Genomic DNA, 21,940 nt, shown 5'->3' on the forward strand with positions numbered 1-21,940 from the left:
CATTCTCTGCAACATTTTACTAATAAAATGTGGTACTTAGCATCTATGTATGTAGATTTCAAAAATACATCTCACAAATACACCTAGAGCAGGTGTGATTGGATCACTTTTAAGAAACCCATGCCAGGGCTTTTTAGACTTCTTACTATAGTCAGAAGGTGTCCTTCACAGGGGAGGAAGGTGGTAGAGGTGGCGCTGTGACCTGGGTTGAGTCACTAGCAGCTGCTGGTTTATCGGGTTAGTTAGGCCCGAACTAGACAAAGGGAAAAAACGGGGGTATAGCAGCGCTTTGAATGAAATAATTTAAAATACCGTAAAAATTGGAATTAGTAAAGGATTGGACTGATTGTACAATTAAAAGCAATAATACATTTTATTAATAAAGTGACCAATAATGCTGGTACGATAAAAAGTTTGGGGGGAGGGGGGAAAAAATTGGGATCACAATGCAAGGCTGTCCATTCCTATTATGCCAGGGACCATATAATGTGCAAATGCAAAGACAATTGGATGGGGATTACCGTCCACCTGTAGACACGCTGGGGTGTAAGTTTCTCTCCCTGGGACTCAAGGCCCAAGTTGGTAATAGGGCCGAGTCACCGTCCCGGAGTTGGCACTCCCAAAGATGGTGCTGGGGTCCTTAGAGATGTTGTAATATCCACGGTTAGGTCAATCCAGTGTGGTCCAAGGCTGGTCTGGAACAGTCCAAAGATGGGGATAAAAAGGCACCTTTTTTCCCCCCTCCCCCAAACTTTTTATCGTACCAGCATTATTTGGTCACTTTATTAATAAAATGTATTATTGCTTTTAATTGTACAATCAGTCCAATCCTTTACTCATTCCAATTTTTACGGTATTTTTAATTATTTCATTCAAAGCGCTGCTATACCCCCGTTTCTTACTATAGTCACATTAACACAAACTGATTGATTTTAGCTGTTTAATGTGCTCTAATGTTTTCTGCCTTCCATCTAGCAGGGTCCTGGTTGCCAGGCTCTGGTGACTTTTATATAGGACTGTTCAATTCATGCCCTTGTGGCATTTGACAACTGTAATTGTACTTTTTTTGTTTTTAATATTTTGTATTTATTTATGTTTGGTTTTTTTTATAAACAAACTTCTACTTCACAATTGGACACTTTTCTTAATTACTTTGCATATCCCAAAGGGGAAGGGAGAAAATAAGGTTAGGATCCACCATGGTGAAAAGACATTCCACATATACAAATCAGCATAATGCAATCATTGGTCATAGCCAATAGTAACAGGTCAATAAAGGTTTAAATATAATTATAATTGCAATAGTTCAGCGTTGGGTTTTGACTTGTGAACAGGCCTCGGTCAGTATAAATGCCTTTAAAAAGTCCAGAAAATTTGAGGTACATTGGCTTACCATGAGATCCTTCTAGGATAATTTGCATAGTTTGCATATACTCACAACAGTCAAACATAGAAGACACTAGACATGTTCCGTACTTCTCCTATCCTGGGGGTGGAAGACCCAATCCATTGTTTCAATATTGTCTTTTTAGCAATCGTGACTATAATTGTAAGTATCAGGATTAATTCTTTATCTAAATCTCCCCTTACCCACCATTCAAATTGAGCGGAAAGGAGTGCACAAGGATCTAATACAAAATTAGTCTGAAAGGTAGTGTTGATTAAGCTAACTAATTTGAGCCAAAACTTTTTGATTTTCCAGCATTCCCACCACTGATGGATATATGGGGAGATACTCGATCTACACTTAGGGCACAAACCCAATTCTTCAGGAATAAAGTGCTTGTGTTGCGCCTGTACAGTACTGCTTGAAGGTAAGAAGATTTCAAAGTTTTCAATAGAGTAGGTAGTCGCAAGGTGAACGAATCCTGGGACTGTAGCTGTGGAAGATCTCCTTTCAAGGTGTTAAGTTTATTGGCAAACAAGATGTTTACATGTATCCCAATACTTCTTAGGGAAGTGAGTACCATAAGAAGTGTTTTATCCATAACTTTGTGGTGAGCACTGATGCACTGTAATGTAACAGAAAATAACATAACTTAACCATGGTGCAAATTGGGCTCATACGAACCCTCACATAGACAAACATTAAAGGGGAAATCCTGCCATAAAAGGGGGTGTTAGTGGTGCCAGTGTACATGGTAAGAGAGCGGTGAGAGAGAGGAGAGCAGAGAGAGGGCGGGAATGGGATTAAAAATATGCCCTGGTGTTTAAAGTACACAGGCCCACCTTGGCAACAAAAGTGAAGGACATAGGGGGTGGGGCCACTCAAAAGGGTGCGTGTCCTTTAGTGTAGTGTACCACACCACACCATATACAAATGGAATGAGCCAAAATTCACATAATGCCACTTGGATTGAGCCAACATTCACATAATGCTACATTGATTGAGCCAAAATTTACATAATGCTACCTGGATTAAGCCAAAATTCATATAATACCACACGGATTGAGCCAAAATTAACATAATGCCACACGGATAGAGCCAAAATTCACAATATGTCTCACAAACAGGGACATTGCACGCCACAGGCGTGCATTAAAAATTTACACCATAATGCCGATTACATGTTAAGCCATACTTCATGATGTCCATTACGTATTATGCCAAACACCATAACGCCTATTAAAAATTATGCTACATAAGTGCTGGTTATTTACATGCTCATTGCCAAGGGTTCCATGCTCATTGCCAGGGGTTCCATGCTCGTTGCCATGTGGGATTACATGCTCATTGCCAAGTGGGATTACATGCTCCCGGTAACTGGGGACAGCCGCCGCCAGGCAGAAGTGACCGCCTTTGACAGCCGGGCAGAGAGCGGGAGGCTGCTCGGTTGTATTCAGAGCAGTACATGTCCTGGCTATTTGAAATAATACCCCTTTCACACCAGAAAATGCAGGGACTGATCATGCAGGGACATTCCCAGGTTGGCCCCGTTTACACCAGCCTAGTCCCTGCATTTTCTGGTGTGAGGGGGAGAGAAACCCCCCCTCCTCCCCCCAGCCTTAAACCGGCTATATCGTTTAACTGGCTATATCTTCGGAACCAACTGACCCATTTACATGAGACCAGTATCATATTGAAGAACTTTTGAGAGGGTTTCAAAATTCTTTTGATCCCATGAAACTGGACCATTTGGTTACAGAGAAATCTGCCCTCAAAGAACATGAACAGCCATGAAATTACATTTCAGAAATAAAAAAATCGGTTTACCTGCAATATCTCAAGAACCAATTGACCAGCCTGATATCAGATTGAAGGCCCAGCGATTTGGGTTCGAATGAGATCAACCACGAGCTTCTCTGATGCCAGGGGAGGAACTGTCAGCCGTCAGAACAGGGTGGGGGTCGGAATTAGTGGGTCCCACGTTATCCTACAGGGTAACGTTCCAGCTTTGCCCGGCGATATCTCTGGTTCCAGGGGGGCTAGCAATGTGGGGCTGGGTTTGTTGGAAAGCTCCGGTCCTCAGCAAAATATGTCAGAGATTACAGGGGGCATGTGTCCAGGTGCCCCCCCCCCCCCCCCAGCTGAATCCACCAATAGTTATGTTACATTACACTGCACAGGACATTTTTGTATATTTTACAGTGCATTCCTGTATATTGTCATACATGCACTAGCAGCATTTAATATATCTACTGTATATTTATAAAGGGGCCAAGGCTGTACACACTCTAAAGCAGTGTTTTTCAACCACTGTGCCATGGCTCTCTAGTGTGCCTTAAGCTGTTCTCAAGTGTGCCCCCCAATCTAGAGATGCCCAAATCAGTTTACAGCCACCACCAGTTCAACTGTTATTTACTGGTCTCTTTTCATGTAAAGGGCCAATGTGTTTTATTTTTGTTACCTGTGGGGACCAGTGTGATTGTTTTTTATATGTGGGCCATTAGGTTGTTTTTTTTTCCTGTGGAGTCCAATGTGTTTTTTTTCCCTGTGGGGATCTCATGATGTGCCTTGGCAATTTTAATAGTATTTGACTGATCCTTAATAGATTGTGAAAGGCAAATACTTCATATGGCACAGACTGATCATTTTCAAGCTTGATTAAAGACCCATATGGGGCAATTAATAAAGGTCAAATTGTGAAATATTAGAGTATTTTCTACCTAGTTGTTCTGTATATTCCCTTCAGTCTTCTGTATATTATACTTTAAGTGCTATGTGGATGTTGTGTCTAAGACCTCATACACAGAAAGATAACTCCAAGACTTCCCATACATACTGTACAACGCTTGCATCAAAGAGTAAGCTAGTTAGGCATACCATGGGGGAAATTCACTTGAAAGGGGCAAATCCTGAGCCATTTTTTTCAATCCCGGGTTTCCTACCGATCCCAGTTTTAGCCACCCTAAATTAAGGTCACTTTTGTGGTTGACCCCAATTGACTTTAACATACTGTAGGTGTCTGTGGTGGGAACCGGCCATAGACGCACATGTTAAATTCTTAACATGCACGTGTATGGAGACGCGGAACAGCATATCAGGTCCGGAGCTCTCTCCTGATAGGCTGAGGGGAGTACCATTGACTGACATTAGTGGGATTCCTCTTATTCTTGGGTAGGAGCTTCTTCTGTTAAAGAAACACTATAGGACTGCTGCGGGTTGATTCTACAAGTTTGTGTTTCATATCATGTATGAAATCACTCTGTGCATGTTCTCAAGTCTTAAATCAAACACAGACATGCAAAGGTCTAACACAACACTTTATGACTGGAGAGGCAGAACTAAGAAGAGAATGTGTGTGTTATTGCACATCTAGCCTATGCACACCAGTAGCCATTTATTTATTTATTTATTAGCAGTTTCTTATATAGCGCACACAGATTCCGCAGCGCTTTACAGAGAATATTTGACCATTCACTTCAGTCCCTGCCCCAGTGGAGCTTACAATCTATATTCCCTACCACATGTACACGCACACACAGACATTCTAGGGTTAATTTTGTTGGGAGCCAATTAACCTACCAGTATATTTTTGGATTGTGGGAGGAAACCGGAGTACCCGGAGGAAACCCACGCAAGTACGGGGAGAATATACAAACTCCGCACAGTTAGGGCCATGGTGGGTATTGAACCCATGACCTCAGTGCTGTGAGGCAGTAATGCTAACCATTACACCATCCGTACTGCCCATTTGTTAAGAAGAGCATATATGGAAACTGCTACAGGGTAGATCCATTCTGATGACCATAATGAATGTCATTTAGAATTGAATTATTGCAGAATCACCAGCGCAATTTACACCAGAGCATTCCTGGATCTTGCCTGGGGATGGCCATTGATATGGCATCAATACATGGTTACCATTGATGTGGAAGGTGGCACAAACCATCGATGGTCGGTAACTTTGCAGTGTGTGGCCACTGATATATTGCCAATGTTATTTTTGCACATGTGCGGCCTCAGCTTCTCACTCTGAAGGGCAGGGCTGAACTGTGAGCCTGGGAAAGAGGCGGGACATCCATTCATGAATCTTCCAGACAGAGGCTTTGGGCAGCGCTGGGCTACTGCAGGGTAGATCCATTATGATGACCATGATGATTAACATGAACCCCCAATACAGTAATTGGCCATACTTTGGGCAGTCAATAAGTATATTATCATTTACATTAAGATCAGAACATGATATAAACCCTGCACAATATACATGCATCCCTATCCTTATACATACAGTATTTGAACATCACACACACAAGGGGTGTGTAATGTGTTCTCTAATATGACAAGTATGTTATACAGTGTCTTGATCCTGGTCATCTGTAATTGGAATAGTCAAAGGAATCACTGGGTGTAAAAACTCGAATCAGAATCAGCAGTTTCAAGGGGGAGAGATGGAAGGCAAATACAAATATGATTTACCATCATCAAAGCACAAGGCATTTGACAAATTACATTTATTTGTACAACACCACTCCAGTACAATAAATCGTCCAATCACAGTATTGCAAACACATTTATACTCCTTTCAAATCGCACCTAATTACAGGGTTTATGCTGGTTCGGCCCGGTAATTGCTGCAGTGTGAAAGGGGTTACCAGGTCCCCCCAATATTGCCGGTTCGCTGAGGAGGTCTGAAAACACGAAAATGCAGGGTCGCACCGGGACTGAACCAGTGTCCCGTATTTTGCGGTCTGAAAGCAGTATTCGTAGTTAAAAAGTCCATTCTCGCTGTTCAGCATGCTCACAGCCGATGAAAAGAAATTGGAATGTAATCGCCTTGTACTCGCCATCAGTGCCCTAAACCTCTTAGGAGACGGTCATTTATTAAAAAACCTTTGAGGTGGATGACTGGAGTCGGATAAGATGTTCCGTGCTCTCTTCATGACTCTTATTAAATAAAGCTGATGAATGGTTGGCAGCCGAACAGCGATAACACTACTAGCTGTCCATACCAGGGGGTCGATTCAGACCTGTTCTTTCAGGTAATAATTCCTCTCCGTTACCAGTGGTGGGGTATTTACGCATGCCTGAATATGGGGTGTTCGATCAAAGACATGCAAGCAGGGGGCGGTCGCTGGTGTAAGACCACCATTTTATAGGTGTGCCAACAAAAATGGTGGGCGTGCCCATGGAAACGATGGACGGACACCTGCGAATGCATGTGTGTTCATGCCTGCTTGGGGCAGGCGGCTGATGTCACATGACACCAGCGCCCCCATTTTCTCGGAAAGCGTCCATCTGAAAAGTAAGTATCGACTCACCTTTCAGTCCGAAGGGTGGAGAAATCATTTTATGGTTTGCAAACATCAAATCATTTTTTTTCCCATGTGGCGTCATGCAAACGGATGTGTTAATGTGCACATCCACTTGCATGCTAGTGCGGGAATTCATTCGGCGGGGGGACGGCCATTCGGCAGGCGGCATTTTACGGTTTGCCAGGCAGCGAATATACATTGCCTAGTGAGCAGGTCTGAATCGGGCCCCAGGTGCTCTAAAGCTCATTATTAGTGCAGTTACCATACCAAACAATGATGCTGCAGGTTAAAACACTCTCAACTAAACTTCCAGAGAAATCTTTGAGCGTGGCTTTACTCACACCTGCAGCCCTCGAACACTGCAAGAAAAGGAGGCATTGTTGTGCCTTTTTGGTTATTGCCACTATATTTGCAGTCCACGTTAGATCAGAGGAAATCTCAATACTTAGAAATGTAAAAGAATCTACTGTGAGGCACCGATAGTTTCAGCAACTGGCATCTCCTAAAATGAACTACCCTTTCTTTTTTTATTCTTGTCCATATAATGGTAAGTGATTAGCTTCACTCCAAGTCACATATTTCCACATATTTTTTAATTTCAGCTCTATAATTTATTTAATACCCATCACTATTTAAATCAACAACTGCAATGTCATTTTATCCAACTGCGGTCTGTTATACCCCCTTTCACACCAGAAAATGCAGGGACCCACCTGGGAATATGGCCCAGGAATCATGCTGTGCCATTCCAGGGTTTCACACCAGAAAAGTCCCTGCATTTTCTAGTGTATGAAGGGGTGGGGAGGAGGCATGCTGGCAGTGGGCAGGCGGCTTGAGTTTGGCGGGATGGCAGCGAGAACTCACCCCTGTTGCTGGTCCTCGGTGCAGGCCGGGTATCCACACAGGCAGATGACACAGCTCTCCAGCGGCAGTGAGGGCACCGGAGAGCTGCCTCATCTTCATCCGCCGCCTTTCCTGTCATTTGCACTCGCCGCATGTGTGGATCCCCGGCCTGACAGCACACCAAGAACCGGCAACCCAGGTAAGTACCCCCTATCCCTTTCACACTGGCCAGGTCCCTGGGCTGAACCCGGGAACAACCCTGCTCCATAGCAGGGTTGGAATCCTGGCAATTTTCTCCCGGGAAATTAGGCTGGTGTGAAAGGGGTATTAGTTAGAAATCTCAAACCCATTTACAAATGAGACCGCTAAAATCCAAAATGAAACAGTTTAGTTACTGATGACATTGGAGTGATAGTAAAAAAGGGGTAATTGTATGTCTGTGCTAGAGATAACCAGTGGTCGAAGGGGCTGCTGAGCTGGAGTGAGTCCATGCTCCTAAACGTATTGCAAATTAGTAGTCGCTCTGCACTCACCTTCTATTGTATGCAAGTGTAAGTAAATTATTTGTTTGCACAATACACTCGCATACTTCTCTTTATTTCACAATAGAAGGTGAGCGCAGAGCGACTACTACTTTGCAATTGGAGTGATAGTATTAAAAGTCTAACTAAAATCCACAAAAAGGATACAAATATAAGCCTTCCTCTCATTTAAATGAGCTAAAACAGAATGCAGGACAGTACCTATGTAACTATTGACTGACAACCTACTGTACATACTGTCAATCCTTTGATCCACACCCCAAGCTCCATAGAAATGAATGATTGAATGTCCCTCATCACCAACCGCTGAAAACATTTCATAATCACGGATGATGGGACGATAGACAATCACGCATATTTGGTGTGACTTTTGTAGGGCTGGGAACAATAGCGGTAGTTTCAAGACACTTTGGGACTACACATCTGACAAAAGACAGATTAAACAATACAGTTCATCATATCCAGCCCAACAGGACTGCAGAACCCTTAACCCCTTCCCGACGCAGCCTGTTTTTGCCTTCCTGACAGAGGCCTTTTTTTCAAATCTGACATGTATCACTTAAGTGGGGATAACTTTTTTTTGCTTTTACTTATCCCAGTGATTTTGAGATTGTTTTCTCGTGACACATTGTACTTTAAGTTAGTGGTAAATTTTGGTCGATACAGTTTTTTTTTTTTTGTGAAAAATACCAAAATGTCGTAAAAAAATGGAACATTTTGCAATTTGCAAAATGTTAAATTTTCTGCTTGTGAGACAAATAATCATACCACTCAAAATAGTTCATAACTAACAAAGATCATATGTCTACTTTATGTTTTAATCATTATTTAAAACTCCTTTTATTTTTTTGGACACTAGGGGGCAGCAGAGTCTAAATTTTACACATTACACAGTAAACGCTGCTTTTGGCTGTTCACGTTTGAACAGCCAATCGCAGCGATCGCCTATGGCGGGGGGCATCGCTGCCCTCCCTGGGCAATGAGGGAAGATGTCTGCTGTCAGGGACAGCAGACATCGTCCCTCTGTCACCGCGTCTCTAGACGCGGTGACAGTTTAAAAACATGACGTACATTTATGCCATGTGTCGGGAAGTACATCCCGACCATGACGTAAATGTACGTCAAATGTCGGGAAGGGGTTAAGGAATTTACCAGAGATCTTAAGTGGAATAGCAGATTTTCTAGAATCCAATTGACATACAGTAACAGTTTAATAAAGATCTTTCCTCAAGCACCAAAGGAGACTCACCTAGCTGGGGAATTAAGAGCTCAATGGGTAAAATGTTGTTCTTATCAAACCTACAATAGAATACATTTAATTCCTCAACCAACTGGCTGTTATCTACCTAAATTTGGGTTTTTTAGGTCTATAACCAATCAAAAGAAGACCACTCCTTCTAGTGCTTGTGCATGTGTACTCCTCAAGGTCCAAATGGCAAGTCGGCAAAAGACTTGCCATTTGGACCTTGAGGAGTACACATGCACCAGCACTAGAAGTAGTGGTCTCCTTTTGATTGTCTATTGATCTGAACTCTAAAAGGTGTGAATACATATCCACTATTAGAGGATTTAAAAAGGATTTTTTTTCCAAACTGGGTGATATAGATGCCTATGGAATCATTTATGCGTGCAGGAATGAATAACCATAAAGTCCTGTAAATATAACCCGTTTGTAAACGGTTCAGAAACAAAACTTACATATAAGGATTCACATCCAAGCTACTAAGTAATAGGAAGGCGTTAAGGAGCTTCCAATAAAATAAATACTAAAAAGACACCAGAGAGTTTACAAATAAACTGAGATGACATACCCAGTGTATATCACTATAAAGATTCTTCCAGATTATTTCAAAATAATTGGCACACCCCTGATGAAGTCTCTTGAAGGAGACGAAACGCGTCGGTTTTTTTTAATATCATCCATAATCAAAGGATAATACCAAAGACAAGAATTAACCGCAAAAAAGTTTGGTTTTAAAGTTTTTATGTATCTATCAATAAATGTATTTTACATGCAAGAAAAATCTTAGTGTGTACAAATTGGTTAAATAAGAATTGGGGAAAACAGAAATTTGTTCAACTCTAAATATATGTAAGGGCTCCATATAACACTATTGTAGGGTTATATATATATATATATATATATATATATATATATATATATATATATATATATATATATATGTAAACATAGAATTTACAGGTTTATTTATTTATACAAAAATTGATGCAATTCAGAAGAAAGCCCTGAGCATGTCATAGCAAATATACCAAGTTAAAGCAGGTTATCCAGGACAGTAATGGAAACCTAAAATATTATAATACTCATGTTTCCATGTAAAATAAAGCCAATTGCTTGTAGCATGAGATCTGATATTGACACTTGTTCGCTTTGCTGATAGTTATACATTCCATTATATAAACACATGGACAGACTTATACAACATATATGACATCGGCACCACTGTGCAAATGTAAGGTTATTTTTGAATGGCTGTGCTTCAATTTGTAGCACAGCCACCTTGCACAGTGGTGGTGCAAGTGGTGTATCCTACAAATATTGATACTGCTTTATACACACACACACACACACACACACACACTCAGTGCTCTCAGGAGGAACCTGTCAACAGTAAAAGCAGAGACTGGTTGGTGGGTATAGGATTGTCTGTACATATGACATGGCGGTGTGTGTGTATAAAGTGTATAGCTGAGGAGAGCACAGATAAAAGTGAGGTGTAATCAGATGCAGTGTGTGATTAATCTCACATACACAGGTCACTGACCCCGCTCTGCTTTCCTACTATTGTGTCACACTGAGCCCTGGTTTTAGGAAAGCAGCAGGTTCTTATGAGGTGGACGGCACACTGGGGACGCCAGTCCTCTTCCCCTCTATTGTCCCAATCCTGGCTGTATCCTCAGCTGCTATATTTAGACACTGACATGATAGGTTGGGTATGTCCCCTCCAGCTGTACAAAAAAACAGATAGTACATGGGGTAACACTGAGTGTGAGGAGCACTTACCAACACTTCCTCCACATGCCCCATTCATTCATAAATCACCTCATACAGGGGGATATTAAAGCTTGGAGAGAGATAAACAACTATCCAATCAGCTCCTAACTGCCATGGTACCGTCTGTGTTTGAAAGCTGATTGGTTGGTAGTTTATCTCTCTCCACTTTATCTCCAAGTTTTGATAAATACCCCCCTTATTAGAGGCTTAGGGATCTATGTACTAAGCATTGGAGGGGAATAAAGTGGATAGAGAACCAGACAACCAGATCCTGCCATTTTTCAGCCTGTAACATGGCAGTTAGGAGCTGGTTGGCTGCTACTTTATCTCTGTTCACTTTATCTCTCTCCACGGCTTAGTACATAGTCCCCTATATCTTCCTTTTCTATTTTATGTAAGCTGTTCAGGGGCAAACGCAGGATTTTCAGAAGGGGGTTTCCAGAGGGGCGAAGCAAAGCACGGAGATGGACACTTAGGTGACCCAGTATATGCCGGCTCAGTTAAAGTATTATAGATAGACAAAATGTAGAATAATAATAATAAAATATATATATACACACACACACACATATATATTTATAAATACATACAGGGGTGTCAACAGCAGTGTAGGCCCCTGGGCATAGCAATGTATTGGGGCCCCTACCGATCCTCCAGTGGTAGGGGTGGGGGAAGCTTTGATGTCCCCCGGGTGGTAGGGGGTATTATATCAACCGCTCAGCATGTAGGGCCTGGATCAGTAATTTCCACTAATTACCCCTTTACTGTACAGATGGTGGGAGATGGGGTGGGGGAAGGGGGCATTGGGCTGAATGAAGGGGCCCTGATACATAACTTCCAGGGTGGTAGAGGATGTTTAATATGCAGAGGAGGGGTGTATAGTGGCGTGGGCTTCTTATTCATAATTTTCTGGTGGGAGGACAGCTTGCTTGACTGCAGATATCTCCAGTTCCCAGAAATAGATTTCTTAGATTTTAATGGAATAAAATTAGAGAATCCCACCTACCAAATGGTACTGGGGACTAGAGGATCAGAGATCAGGAGGCAGAGCAATTTGCCAACAAGTATATAAAACTACATACCAGGTGTGTGGAGCTGGAGCTGTGACCAGCTGCTGGAATGCTGGTAGAGACAAGCTACTAGTGTCCATCAAATGGGGAGAGTCCCAGCTTTTGGAATATACCCTCAGAAAAACTCTATATCAGACAGAACCTGAAATATCTGACTGGAAAGAGCATTTAGATTATTTCCAAAAAATTGTAAATGTTGCAAAAAGTTGTAAAGGCAAAAAACAACTGGATAACAGCAGTTTTTAAAGTGGGTGAACTTGAAAAAAGTTTTCAAATTGTTAACGTCTGCATTGTGATTGGGGATGGGTGATCTTTTGTTGTTCATATATATCACTAGAACACGGTCTAGGTCTTTTGGATCCTAGAGCAAATCATTTTCCCACTATGAATAACATGAAGCCTACATGGGATCCCTCATCTACAGGTATGTCAGATTATGATTCTGGTTTTCCCTTGTAAGCAGCTTCATCAGGCTGCATGATTGGAGTGTGTGCCAGGGCAGATCTTAATGGATCTGCATTCTGTTTCCATTAATGTCTATCACATCCTAACTAATGACCTGCCTAATAAATGGATCCGTTATATTGTGGTAATACAGCCAGCAGATGCCTAGGCTCCACATGAGCTCAGCACTGAATTCAATATAATGTAGGTATCAACCTTAGCTTCCAAGCATTAATTGAATAATATAATGATGGCTTACAGTATATTACTTTGTGCAAGAATGGGGGAGAGGGAGGTTGGGGATGCTGTTGGATCTATTAGTTTAATAAAGTGGTAAATGAGAGAGTGGGAGAAATGTGTATTTAAATAAACTAACTTTTACTGTTGTCTTTTATTGTTTTAGTTATTTACTATGTGACACTACAGGTCCCAGGTACAAGCACCTGTATGCTCAAGTAGTCACTATGGCCCTTATTCTAGTTGACTTGGACGGATGCGTATTTCGGACGGCCACCGAGTGTTTTTAGCCAGGCCTACCGCACGGATCGTTCACACCGTCCGAATGCGGTAAGACGATGAGCGAACGGACTGCGAGTGGATGTTTCATGTGAACAACTCCCCATCTCTGGGAACCTCCCCCATCCTCTGATGGTCGCCGACCATCGAATGATGGGCCGAGAGGTCAGACAGCTCCAAGTGCTCCAGACCAATCGGACATTTCTCCATGCGAAAGCAGGGATATGGGTGGGCAGCTGGCATCCGGCTATGTCAGCTGGAAACGCCTTTTCACATGCGCAAAAACAATACATTGGCCGTCCGACCGAACACGCAGCCGTCCGACTCAATCAGAATAAGGGCCTATGTGTAGTTGTGAAAGTGCCTGCACGTCCACCAGACTATATGGCTGCTAAGGCTGGGTCAGACCATTAGTGCCATGATGTCAATACATTTTCTGGCTTTTAAAAATGATTACCCCCAACAGCCACCAACTAGAGATATTAGGAGGAGCAGTTGATGACGGCTGGTGTATCTAGTATGTGGCTGCATCATAATGCATCTTAAAATGTGTCTTCATGCAGACACATTTAATGCTCTATTGTATAAGTTGTTCCTGTCAGTATATGAAACAAATAATAAACAAGTGCACTGTATTTGCAGCACACACTTCCCATTTTCTGTGACCAACAATGTGTGTGCTATGATTTCAGATTTTGATGCTGATGCTGTAAATGATTAGTCTGAGTGACTGCTTAGCTTGCAGTGCCAGTACTGAGACCGACACTGCAGATGCTTTCCATAAGGGAGACTACATGTAGCCCAGGCAGATTCTATTCTGGCTATATACTTAAATGCTATATATATGTGTGTGTATGTGTATATATATATATATATATATATATATATATATATATATATTCCCCCCTCCAGAGGCTACATATGACTTCTTATGCTTGGTGTCCTAATGTTCAAATAATTTTTATTAACAACTAATAAGCCACAGCTGGAAGCTAATGTTTTGAAAGCTAGTCTGCTACCTTGTGATTGCCTCTGTGTTTGTGCATGTGTGAGAGAGAAAGAGATGTAGTTTCGCTCACTGCCAACAGATAGCAGTGTTTCAGAGCCATACGGACAGTAGACATAATGGTACTTGTTTCCTAGCACGGCGCCCACGATATTCAGTCGTATGGCATTGTATTCAATTTAAAATTGTATACCATTGTATATGGCATACAATGCAATGCAATGCGATTTTAAATTGTATAAGCACCCTAATGGGTTTTTTCAATGTTAAATGTTCCCCCTATACGATTTTTAATTGTATAAGCACCTTAATAGGTGCTTACAATGTTAAATGCACCCCCACGCCACCGCCACTATCAACGCCAACCCGAAGCGTGGCGAGCGCAGCGAGCCCGCGAGGGGCGGCGGTACGTGTCCTCCGACCTTTTCATACCCCCACTATCCACGTTGGCGTGGAGTTGATTTTATATAGTGTGGCGAGCCACCGAGCCTGAAGCGTGGCGAGGGGACGTGCATTACTTCACATGTATTCCACGTCCGCTCGCCACGCTTCGGGCTCGCCACACTATATAAAATCAACTCCACGCCTACGTGGATAGTGGTGATATGAAAAGGTTGGAGGACGCGTACCGCCGCCCCTCGTGGGCTCGCTGCGCTCGCCTTGCTTCGGGTTGGGGTTGATAGTATGGGTGGCGTGGGGGTGCTTTTAACTTTGTAAGCACCTATTACGGTGCTTATACAATTATTTATCTTATAGGGGGCACATTTAACATTGAAAACACCCATTAGGGTGCTTATACAATTTAAAATCATATACCATTGTTTATGCCATACAATGGCATACAATTCGATGGTATACAATTTAAAATTGTATAACATCGGCTAACATCGCATTACATCGCATACCATCGTATGCCTTATGGTATGCGATGCGATGGGCGCCGTGCTAGGAAACAAGTACCGACATAATATGTATATATATATAGATCTAGAGAGAGAGAGATGACTCAGTGGATATTGAATGTATTTAAGCTGTTATTAGGTTGAAAATACAAGTGTAAATATGTGTGGAGACAATAGTGGAATAGAAGAAGCAGGGATAATATGGTGGTCTCAGCAGACTACAAATGGATACCTGCCTTTTTATATTCCCTGTAATGATAAAAACTGATGTTTGTTGCTATTACAGTATGTGATAGATATTGTGGAACCAATATTAGGCTTCATTAACCAGAATGTTTGTGTTGGTCAAATCACCTGGGGAAATGGTAATGCAAATGTGGTGTATTTAATACATTTTTCAGAGGTGAGCATGTTCATTGGGTTTGGGTTTGTGTGCAAGCAGAATGGTAGCTCAGTTATAGGAGGTTGGGTCATGGCTGCTAGGAGACCCTAATGTTGAGATATATAGTTGTGTGGATATGCCACAGTATGGGCCTGATTCAGCACGGATCACAAAAACAAAATCTTTATCAAATTGGCAAAACCATGCCGCACTGCAGATGGGGCAGATGTAACATGTGCAGCAGAGAGTTACATTTGGGTGTTATACGATTTAGATATCAGTTTGAACACACCCAACCCAATGCAGCTCTCTCTGCACATGTTACATCAGCCCCACCTGCAGTGCAACATGGTTTTGCCCATATGAGAAAGATTTGGCCCTTGCAATCAGCTCTGAATCAGGCCCTATATCTGGCTGCTAAGCAACGCACCTAAAAGGGCCCATTTTAAAAGTGAAAATAAAAGGGTGTGTGTAGATAGTTTGTTTAAATATATATCTTAAAACATTTCAGCGACACGGATCACACCCTTCTGGAATGGGGTGAGTGATGCTCACTCTTGTATGGCTCGCAAACAACTTTTCCATTCCCAATCAGCAGCCACGTGGATGGTAACATTGAAAAAGTCCAAAGAAATTAAACGCATGTTGACTTTTTCATGTGCTGGCCATTGTCATGTCGAACCATTGCTTGTGTCGACCTTTTGACTACGTTGACCACATGTATGTTAACCATATGTTGTCAATCTATCGACTGTCAACTTAGACATTGTCTTCAGCTATCCAGATACCAAGGCAGGCTTGGGGAAACTATTTCAAGATGAAGCTTCTGATGTTTATGCTGAGGGCTTTGTAGGTGAGGGTGAATCATTTGAGCTCTATTCAACAATATAAGGGAAGGCAGTGTAAGGATGTGTAGGTCGGTGCACTGGTCGCAGTGATGTAAGATCAGTCTTGCTGCAGTGCATAAGGCAGATTATCGCGGAGACAGGTGAAAGCAGAGGTGCCAGAGATTCTATGAGAGCAGTAAAGCAAAGGGTAACACTAAAGCAGAAGGCTAGTGGCCACTAAGTAATTGTGGCATTGCTTATATCAGTGGTTCCCACATGGTGAGCATTGGAACCCTTGCATGGGAGCCCTGGGTTGGTGATCCAGGACTAATTCAAAATATTTATTATCAATGTAATACCCCTTTCACACCAGAAATGCAGGGACAAACCCGGGAATTCAGTTCCCGAGACAAGCAGGGACATTCCCAGGTTTGGACCCATTCACACCAGAAAAGTCCCTGCATTTTCTGGTGTGTGAAGGAGGCGGGAAGGAGGTGGGGAGGAGGCGGCAGTCGGCGGGATGGCGTCGGGCAGTCAGCGGGATGGCGGCGGAGGTGGGCAGAAGGTGTGGAGAATACTCACCCCGGTTGCTGGTCCTCCGCACAAGCCAAGGATCCACACAGACGACGGCGCAAATGACGGGACAGGCGGCGGATGAAGATGACGCAGCTCTCCGGCACCCTCACTGCCGCCGGAGAGCTGCGTCATCATTATCCACCGGCTGTCCCGTCATTTGCGCCCGCCGCCTGCATCAAATCCCCGCTGGACAGGACACAGAACACTCGGCAACCCGGGTAACCCATTCACACCAGCCAGGTCCCCGGGTTAAACCCGGGAACAACCCTGCTACATAGCAGGGTTGGATTGCCGGCAAATTAGCCTGGTAATTTGTCCCGGTACCTTTCACACCAGAGGTAGTACCGGGTTGTTCCCGGACTCAACCAGGGAATTTAGGCTGGTGTGAAAAGGGTATCATAGGCAAAACCAGTGCTGGTGGCTGCCAATCATAATATGTGGATAAAGAGCAGTGAATCCTTTGTAAAGCAATATATTAAATGAAAAAACTATGGCCTAGGGGTGCCGTGAAAAAATTCTGATGCTCTAGGGCAGGGGTGGGGAACCTCAGGCCCGGGGGCCATATGCGGCCCCCGTAGCCAGTCTGAGTGGCCCTCCCACCCACCTGGCAGCTTTGCCGGGAGTCAAGTACAGGGGAATTCTCGCAACAGGTTGGTAGTTCTCGCTAGATTCCTCCTAATCAACAGCAGCCGGAGACTGTCAGTCCTATTCAGCGGCAGCCGCCGGAGTGTGGGACGGCTGCAGCAGGACAATTTGTAAGATACATTTTTACATATGGCTTTTTTCCCCCATACAAATGGCCCTTGGCACAAAAAAGGTTCCCCACCCCTGCTCTAGGGCGTAGTGATTAAAAAGAAAAAAGTTGTGAACCACTGGCTTATGGTGAGGGGTCTAGCTTGAAAGTGTTCATTTTGGGATAAACTGTTTCACTTAGCATTTTGATATCCAATTGGAAATAGCAATGAGACTGTTGACTGTTCATAGAAGATGGGAGAGTTTAGGGAAGGATAAGAAGATTTGCGTGCCAGTGTAGAGGTTATACTGAAGGACAAATGACACAATTGAACCAGAAAAGAAGTGCACATTGAGCACAGCAGATGATGAAGGCAAATACTGCATAGACAATCTATCACAATACCTGGCTGGTAAATTAATCTTGAGACTTGCACTTACCATATGAACTCCAGTGAATTAAATAAGAAGCATAAAAGAAGGTGAGATGCTATCTTGAGGAGTGGAACTGGGTCTGAGTTGCAGCATAGCTTGTCCATGGTGAATACCATGTATATGGAGGCATGTACAGTACTTCTCTGCCTTTTGGCTAAGTGTGGCATCCTTTTCTCATGAAATGTTTGCTCTTAAAGTTCAGTGAACAGCTAAGCAGTATAAACGCCACTGATCCCAAAACGGAAGAAATACCTTTAATGCATTCATTTCATTTGCTGCTAAAAACTGAATTATTTTAAGATTATAATAATATATAGGGTTATTCTAACTACTTACAATATCCTACAGAAAAAGTAAAATTGTGTCAGTAATAAAATAACTTATCTGCTACGAATGGTGGAATTCATTTAGTGGTCTAATTGATCAAAATATCCCTCAACCCTGCAATCATAGTGGATCTTCTTTACCTGGCTGAGACATGCGAAAAACAAATTCTGGATAATGATCCCCATTTGAGCATTTGTCTGTGTCTTTAAAAATCAATAGGTCTTTAAACTTATCATGGATTCTATGGTGTAAATTTACTAAAGGTGCCCATACACTATACAATTGCTTGGTGCAATGAAATGCCCGCTACCGTCACACATCTCATCGCGCAGCTCAAAAAGTATGTGCTGCACATCCTTTTTGTACTAGATCTCATCTCGTTGCATCTCATTGTGGGGTAGATTTATTATTAGGCGATCAGGGAAATGTGCGCTATCCCAGTGCGTTATGTCAGGGGATAGCGCTTCCTCTGATCTATGAAACCCGCGATGCGAGTGTTAAACAGGCAGCGGTGCAGGGCAGGAGGCATAGCGCAGTTACATTATTTTAAAAAGAGCGCCTGCGCCTTACCTTATGTATGATCCGGCGATGTGGGGCTTCGTTCTTTATGGAGCCCCGTCCCGGATTATCATCTTCTTCTGGTGCTGCGGGTCTCCTGCTTCATGTTCAGCGCCGCTTGCTTTCTCCGGCGTCTTCAAATTAAAACAGCGCATGTGCCGGGTACACAGCATCCCCGGCGAACATTACCCAGCGCATGCGCAGTTTAAATTTGAAGACGCCGGAGACAAACAAGCATGGAAAACTGCGCATGCGCCGGTGACACATCGCGTGTCAGGAAAACTGGTGCATGCGCATAACAAATAGCCTGGGAGGAGCGCACACAGGTTATGGGAGGATGCGTATCCCCGTTGGGTGGGGATAACGCACTCCCATAATGAAATGTTTAGCAATAATAAATTTGGGCGGACTGCGGGGCTGCTTCACCATGATAAAGTGGTGAAGCAAACCAAGATTAACCCCTTCCTGACAGAGCCAGTTTTTGCGTTCCTGACAGAGCCCTTTTTTTCAAATCTGACATGTATCACTTAAGTGGGGATAACTTTTTTTTGCTTTTACTTATCCCAGTGATTTTGAGATTGTTTTTTCGTGACACATTGTACTTCAAGTTAGTGGTAAATTTGGGTCGATACAGTCTGTGTTTTTTTGTGAAAAATACCAAAATGTCGTGAAAAAATGGAAAATTTTGCAATTTGCAAAATGTTAAATTTTCTGCTTGTGAGACAAATAATCATACCACTCAAAATAGTTAATAACTAACATAGACCATATGTCTACTTTATGTTTCCATCATTATTTCAACTTCCTTTTAATTTTTTTGGACACTAGGAGGCTTACAATATGAATAGCAAATTCTCAAATTTTCAAGAAAATTTCAAACACTGATTTTTTTAGGGACCAGTTCAGTTCTGATGTGACTTTGAGGGACTTGTATGTGAGACACCCCCATAAATGATACCATTTCAAAAACTGCACCCCTCACAGTATTCAAAACAGCATTTTGGAAGTTTGTTAACCCTTTAGGTGTTTCACAGGAATTAAAACAAAGTGTAGGTGAAATTTCAAAATTTCATTTTTTTTGCAGATTTGCAATTTTAATACATTTTTCTAAGGAACACAGTACATTTTACTAGAGAAATGTGACTAAAAATTGATTCCCCCAATTCTTTTGTTTTCATAAATATCCTATATGTGGCCCTAGTGTGCACGTTGACCAAACCACAGGCTTCATAATAGAAGGAGCACCTACTTGATTTTGGAGTCTCCTTTTTATGAGATTATCTTTTAGGCACCATGTAGGTTTCTAGGCACCATAAGATTCTAAAATTTAGGAACCCCCCCACAAGTGACCCCATTTTGCAAACTACACCCCTCAGGGAATTCATCTAGGGGTATAGTGTACATTTCAAACCCCCAGGGGTTTCACCAATTTTGATACAACTGGGCAGTGAAAATGAAAAATTACATTTTTTACACAAAAATGCAGTTTTGGCTCAAAATTTTTCATTTTCAGAAGGTATGAAGGAGAAAAAGCACCCCAAAATCTGTGCCCCAATTTCTCCCGAGTACGGCAATGCCTCATATGTGACCAAAAAATACCATTTGGGTGCATGGCAGGACTCAGAAGGGAAGGAGTGATTTTTGGATTTTGCAGCTCAGATTCTGGTGGAATTTTGGTGGGTGCTATGTCGCATTAGCAAGACCCCCCAAGCACCAATACAGTGGAACCCCCCCACAAGTCACCCCATTTTGCAAAGTACACCCCTCAGGGAATTCATCTAGGGGTATAGTGTACATTTCAAACCCCCAGGGGTTTCACCAATTTTGATACAAGTGGGCAGTGAAAATGAAAAATTACATTTTTTTACACAAAAATGCAGTTCTGGCTCAAAATTTTTCATTTTCAAAAGGTATGAAGGAGAAAAAGCACCCCAAAATCTGTGCCCCAATTTCTCCCGAGTACGGCAATGCCTCACATGTGACCAAAAAATACCAGTTGGGTGCATGGCAGGACTCAGAAGGGAAGGAGTGATTTTTGGATTTTGCAGCACAAATTTTGGTGGAATGAATGGTGGGTGCTATGTTGCACCAATACAGTGGAACCCCCCCACAAGTCACCCCATTTTGCAAAGTACACCCCTCAGGGAATTCATCTAGGGGTATAGTGTACATTTCAAACCCCCAGGGGTTTCACCAATTTTGATACAAGTGGGCAGTGAAAATGCAAAATTACATTTTTTTACACAAAAATGCAGTTCTGGCTCAAAATTTTTCATTTTCAGAAGGTATGAAGGAGAAAAAGCACCCCAAAATATGTGCCCCAATTTCTCCCGAGTACGGCAATGCCTCACATGTGACCAAAAAATACCAGTTGGGTGCATGGCAGGACTCAGAAGGGAAGGAGTGATTTTTGGATTTTGCAGCTCAGATTCTGGTGGAATTTTGGTGGGTGCTATGTCGCATTAGCAAGACCCCCCAAGCACCAATACAGTGGAACCCCCCCACAAGTCACCCCATTTTGCAAAGTACACCCCTCAGGGAATTCATCTAGGGGTATAGTGTACATTTCAAACCCCCAGGGGTTTCACCAATTTTGATACAAGTGGGCAGTGAAAATGAAAAATTACATTTTTTACACAAAAATGCAGTTCTGGCTCAAAATTTTTCATTTTCAGAAGGTATGAAGGAGAAAAAGCACCCCAAAATCTGTGCCCCAATTTCTCCCGAGTACGGCAATGCCTCACATGTGACCAAAAAATACCAGTTGGGTGCATGGCAGGACTCAGAAGGGAAGGAGTGATTTTTGGATTTTGCAGCTCAGATTCTGGTGGAATTTTGGTGGGTGCTATGTCGCATTAGCAAGACCCCCCAAGCACCAATACAGTGGAACCCCCCCACAAGTGACCCCATTTTGCAAACTACACCCCTCAGGGAATTCATCTAGGGGTATAGTGTACAATTAAAACCCCCAGGGGTTTCACCAATTTTGATACAAGTGGGCAGTGAAAATGAAAAATTACATTTTTTTACACAAAAATGCAGTTCTGGCTCAAAATTTTTCATTTTCA

The 21,940-nt window shown here is 42.6% G+C and overlaps 1 long non-coding RNA gene across 1 annotated transcript in view; it reads left to right on the forward strand.

The window, feature by feature from the left end:
* LOC146007893 (uncharacterized) overlaps positions 1 to 21,940 on the forward strand; it is an 88,166-nt gene that overhangs the window by 33,881 nt on the left and 32,345 nt on the right. Inside the window, exon 3 of the long non-coding RNA XR_014444416.1 lies at positions 1,703 to 1,814. This is a non-coding gene — a long non-coding RNA (uncharacterized LOC146007893). The remainder of the gene's footprint in view (positions 1 to 1,702; positions 1,815 to 21,940) is intronic.

The sequence above is a fragment of the Crinia signifera genome, chromosome 6 (genome assembly GCF_055691185.1).
Source record: "Crinia signifera chromosome 6, ASM5569118v1, whole genome shotgun sequence".
Classification (NCBI taxonomy): Eukaryota; Metazoa; Chordata; class Amphibia; order Anura; family Myobatrachidae; genus Crinia; species Crinia signifera.